Consider the following 6,000-nt stretch of genomic DNA (forward strand, 5'->3'; position numbering starts at 1 on the left):
CTTGATAGCCTTACTGTTACAAGAAACAAAGGCAGTACTAAAGTTGGAGATTAATTCAAAATAAAACGTTGTTGTAGGATACGATTGACAAACAACATTGATTTGAAGAGTTACTGGTTGAAATGCAGCAATAAAGCTACCCCAAAGAAAAGCACTTACTACAAGAAAAGTAAAGTGAATGCCCCTTTTTGAAGTAGCCTGAAAGTGTTCATTTCTATCAAAAATAAAGCTGGAGATGGACTGTTCTCAATGGAGATAGACAGAGTGAAATATCTGATGAAAAAATCAACTACAGAGTACCCCAACAAAAAGCACTTACTTTTAAAAACAACGAGTTAGTGCTTAAGTTAAAGGAATCATTGTGACTATTACAATCTGTAAGTATTTCAACTCCTGGGACAATAAAGTGTTGTTTTAAAGAAATACAACTAAGACTTACTTAATTCCAGCATGTGCAAATCCTTGGTGAAACAAATCTTCCTTCTTAGTGGCAATGTCTTCTCCTTCTGGATACCTTGCAGGAATGTTCCTACTACAAAAATGCTCCCTTTTTATGTTCGGGTAGAAATCTGGCAAGAACGGGACTATTTGCAGCCAAGCCCCTTTCTTGCACCGTCGTTATATTTGTCTCAATGAAAATGATTTAACCTCCTTCTGCTTTACTAAACAAAAGATAGTGTTGAGTACCCAATCAGCAGTCTCACACATGTAGTTTCTATGTCAATACAAGTGTTAATACTTATTGAACCCATTGTCCATTTATTTGATAGATATGACATAACATTTTGTAAAATAACCCTTGCGCCCGCATTCTGATTGTTAAAACACATTATTGGTAAATTGAAAAAAATACAGCCAAGATCTACCCCAACAAAAAGCACTTACTAATGCAATGAACGAGTTAGTGCTTTTGTTAAAGTAATCCTTGTGACTATAAGACATTTCTGGATCAGCCTTATCCTTTCACAGTTAATTTTGTGAACATTTTCATTCATTTTTTGATTTTCTAATGTTTGGATGAGAAACAGCAGAGAAGAGAAGCTTAGTATCCTCACATTTTGCCCCAACTTGATAGCACTTACTCTTATTTATAAAAGACAGTACTAAAGTTGAAGTAGAATTCAAAAGGAACTGTTGTAGCTTTGGATATAAAAACACAACATGTTGAGATACTGGCTGATAAACGCCAATAAAGCTACCCCAAAGAAAAGCACTTACTATAATAAATGAAAGAGAATGCCTTTTTTTGAAGTAGCCTGCATGGTTAAAAAATGATGTTGATATAATTGGTCGTTGGTGAATTCTAAAATATCATTAGCAAAGTAAAGAGTAATTCCTTTTCTGCCCCAAAACCTGTAGAATCGAGGCTTCTAAGTGAGAAGCAACTGAAACGATGCAAATTCAAACAACTTTCTAACACATAAAACCAGTCAGTGTATACGTTACAATAATCCTTCTGAATAAAACAAATCTTGTCTGTTTAAAACTGTCACCTGGCATTACATTTGTCCTGGTTCATATTCACTGTACTGTGCACTGGGTTACATTTTGGTAAATAAAAAGCAGTATATTATTCTCACATTTGCCCCAACTTGATAGCCTTACTGTTACAAGAAACAAAGGCAGTACTAAAGTTGGAGATTAATTCAAAATAAAACGTTGTTGTAGGATACGATTGACAAACAACATTGATTTGAAGAGTTACTGGTTGAAATGCAGCAATAAAGCTACCCCAAAGAAAAGCACTTACTACAAGAAAAGTAAAGTGAATGCCCCTTTTTGAAGTAGCCTGAAAGTGTTCATTTCTATCAAAAATAAAACTGGAGATGGACTGTTCTCAATGGAGATAGACAGAGTGAAATATCTGATGAAAAAATCAACTACAGAGTACCCCAACAAAAAGCACTTACTTTTAAAAACAACGAGTTAGTGCTTAAGTTAAAGTAATCATTGTGACTATTACAATCTGTAAGTATTTCAACTCCTGGGACAATAAAGTGTTGTTTTAAAGAAATACAACTAAGACTTACTTAATTCCAGCATGTGCAAATCCTTGGTGAAACAAATCTTCCTTCTTAGTGGCAATGTCTTCTCCTTCTGGATACCTTGCAGGAATGTTCCTACTACAAAAATGCTCCCTTTTTATGTTCGGGTAGAAATCTGGCAAGAACGGGACTATTTGCAGCCAAGCCCCTTTCTTGCACCGTCGGTATATTTGTCTCAATGAAAATGATTTAACCTCCTTCTGCTTTACTAAACAAAAGATAGTGTTGAGTACCCAATCAGCAGTCTCACACATGTAGTTTCTATGTCAATACAAGTGTTAATACTTATTGAACCCATTGTCCATTTATTTGATAGATATGACATAACATTTTGTAAAATAACCCTTGCGCCCACATTCTGATTGTTAAAACACATTATTGGTAAATTGAAAAAAATACAGCCAAGATCTACCCCAACAAAAAGCACTTACTAATGCAATGAACGAGTTAGTGCTTTTGTTAAAGTAATCCTTGTGACTATAAGACATTTCTGGATCAGCCTTATCCTTTCACAGTTAATTTTGTGAACATTTTCATTCATTTTTCGATTTTCTAATGTTTGGATGAGAAACAGCAGAGAAGAGAAGCTTAGTATCCTCAAATTTTGCCCCAACTTGATAGCACTTACTCTTATTTATAAAAGACAGTACTAAAGTTGAAGTAGAATTCAAAAGGAACTGTTGTAGCTTTGGATATAAAAACACAACATGTTGAGATACTGGCTGATAAACGCCAATAAAGCTACCCCAAAGAAAAGCACTTACTATAATAAATGAAAGAGAATGCCTTTTTTGAAGTAGCCTGCATGGTTAAAAAATGATGTTGATATAATTGGTCGTTGGTGAATTCTAAAATATCATTAGCAAAGTAAAGAGTAATTCCTTTTCTGCCCCAAAACCTGTAGAAACGAGGCTTCCAAGTGAGAAGCAACTGAAACGATGCAAATTCAAACAACTTTCTAACACATAAAACCAGTCAGTGTATACGTTACAATAATCCTTCTGAATAAAACAAATCTTGTCTGTTTAAAACTGTCACCTGGCATTACATTTGTCCAGGTTCATATTCACTGTACTGTGTACTGGGTTACATTTTGGTAAATAAAAAGCAGTATATTATTCTCACATTTGCCCCAACTTGATAGCCTTACTGTTACAAGAAACAAAGGCAGTACTAAAGTTGGAGATTAATTCAAAATAAAACGTTGTTGTAGGATACGATTGACAAACAACATTGATTTGAAGAGTTACTGGTTGAAATGCAGCAATAAAGCTACCCCAAAGAAAAGCACTTACTACAAGAGAAGTAAAGTGAATGCCCCTTTTTGAAGTAGCCTGAAAGTGTTCATTTCTATCAAAAATAAAGCTGGAGATGGACTGTTCTCAATGGAGATAGACAGAGTGAAATATCTGATGAAAAAATCAACTACAGAGTACCCCAACAAAAAGCACTTACTTTTAAAAACAACGAGTTAGTGCTTAAGTTAAAGTAATCATTGTGACTATTACAATCTGTAAGTATTTCAACTCCTGGGACAATAAAGTGTTGTTTTAAAGAAATACAACTAAGACTTACTTAATTCCAGCATGTGCAAATCCTTGGTGAAACAAATCTTTCTTCTTAGTGGCAATGTCTTCTCCTTCTGGATACCTTGCAGGAATGTTCCTACTACAAAAATGCTCCCTTTTTATGTTCGGGTAGAAATCTGGCAAGAACGGGACTATTTGCAGCCAAGCCCCTTTCTTGCACCGTCGGTATATTTGTCTCAATGAAAATGATTTAACCTCCTTCTGCTTTACTAAACAAAAGATAGTGTTGAGTACCCAATCAGCAGTCTCACACATGTAGTTTCTATGTCAATACAAGTGTTAATACTTATTGAACCCATTGTCCATTTATTTGATAGATATGACATAACATTTTGTAAAATAACCCTTGCGCCCACATTCTGATTGTTAAAACACATTATTGGTAAATTGAAAAAAATACAGCCAAGATCTACCCCAACAAAAAGCACTTACTAATGCAATGAACGAGTTAGTGCTTTTGTTAAAGTAATCCTTGTGACTATAAGACATTTCTGGATCAGCCTTATCCTTTCACAGTTAATTTTGTGAACATTTTCATTCATTTTTCGATTTTCTAATGTTTGGATGAGAAACAGCAGAGAAGAGAAGCTTAGTATCCTCAAATTTTGCCCCAACTTGATAGCACTTACTCTTATTTATAAAAGACAGTACTAAAGTTGAAGTAGAATTCAAAAGGAACTGTTGTAGCTTTGGATATAAAAACACAACATGTTGAGATACTGGCTGATAAACGCCAATAAAGCTACCCCAAAGAAAAGCACTTACTATAATAAATGAAAGAGAATGCCTTTTTTGAAGTAGCCTGCATGGTTAAAAAATGATGTTGATATAATTGGTCGTTGGTGAATTCTAAAATATCATTAGCAAAGTAAAGAGTAATTCCTTTTCTGCCCCAAAACCTGTAGAAACGAGGCTTCCAAGTGAGAAGCAACTGAAACGATGCAAATTCAAACAACTTTCTAACACATAAAACCAGTCAGTGTATACGTTACAATAATCCTTCTGAATAAAACAAATCTTGTCTGTTTAAAACTGTCACCTGGCATTACATTTGTCCAGGTTCATATTCACTGTACTGTGTACTGGGTTACATTTTGGTAAATAAAAAGCAGTATATTATTCTCACATTTGCCCCAACTTGATAGCCTTACTGTTACAAGAAACAAAGGCAGTAATAAAGTTGGAGATTAATTCAAAATAAAACGTTGTTGTAGGATACGATTGACAAACAACATTGATTTGAAGAGTTACTGGTTGAAATGCAGCAATAAAGCTACCCCAAAGAAAAGCACTTACTACAAGAAAAGTAAAGTGAATGCCCCTTTTTGAAGTAGCCTGAAAGTGTTCATTTCTATCAAAAATAAAGCTGGAGATGGACTGTTCTCAATGGAGATAGACAGAGTGAAATATCTGATGAAAAAATCAACTACAGAGTACCCCAACAAAAAGCACTTACTTTTAAAAACAACGAGTTAGTGCTTAAGTTAAAGTAATCATTGTGACTATTACAATCTGTAAGTATTTCAACTCCTGGGACAATAAAGTGTTGTTTTAAAGAAATACAACTAAGACTTACTTAATTCCAGCATGTGCAAATCCTTGGTGAAACAAATCTTCCTTCTTAGTGGCAATGTCTTCTCCTTCTGGATACCTTGCAGGAATGTTCCTACTACAAAAATGCTCCCTTTTTATGTTCGGGTAGAAATCTGGCAAGAACGGGACTATTTGCAGCCAAGCCCCTTTCTTGCACCGTCGTTATATTTGTCTCAATGAAAATGATTTAACCTCCTTCTGCTTTACTAAACAAAAGATAGTGTTGAGTACCCAATCAGCAGTCTCACACATGTAGTTTCTATGTCAATACAAGTGTTAATACTTATTGAACCCATTGTCCATTTATTTGATAGATATGACATAACATTTTGTAAAATAACCCTTGCGCCCACATTCTGATTGTTAAAACACATTATTGGTAAATTGAAAAAAATACAGCCAAGATCTACCCCAACAAAAAGCACTTACTAATGCAATGAACGAGTTAGTGCTTTTGTTAAAGTAATCCTTGTGACTATAAGACATTTCTGGATCAGCCTTATCCTTTCACAGTTAATTTTGTGAACATTTTCATTCATTTTTCGATTTTCTAATGTTTGGATGAGAAACAGCAGAGAAGAGAAGCTTAGTATCCTCAAATTTTGCCCCAACTTGATAGCACTTACTCTTATTTATAAAAGACAGTACTAAAGTTGAAGTAGAATTCAAAAGGAACTGTTGTAGCTTTGGATATAAAAACACAACATGTTGAGATACTGGCTGATAAACGCCAATAAAGCTACCCCAAAGAAAAGCACTTACTATAATAAATG

The sequence above is a fragment of the Acipenser ruthenus genome, chromosome 56 (genome assembly GCF_902713425.1).
Source record: "Acipenser ruthenus chromosome 56, fAciRut3.2 maternal haplotype, whole genome shotgun sequence".
Taxonomy (NCBI): domain Eukaryota; kingdom Metazoa; phylum Chordata; class Actinopteri; order Acipenseriformes; family Acipenseridae; genus Acipenser; species Acipenser ruthenus.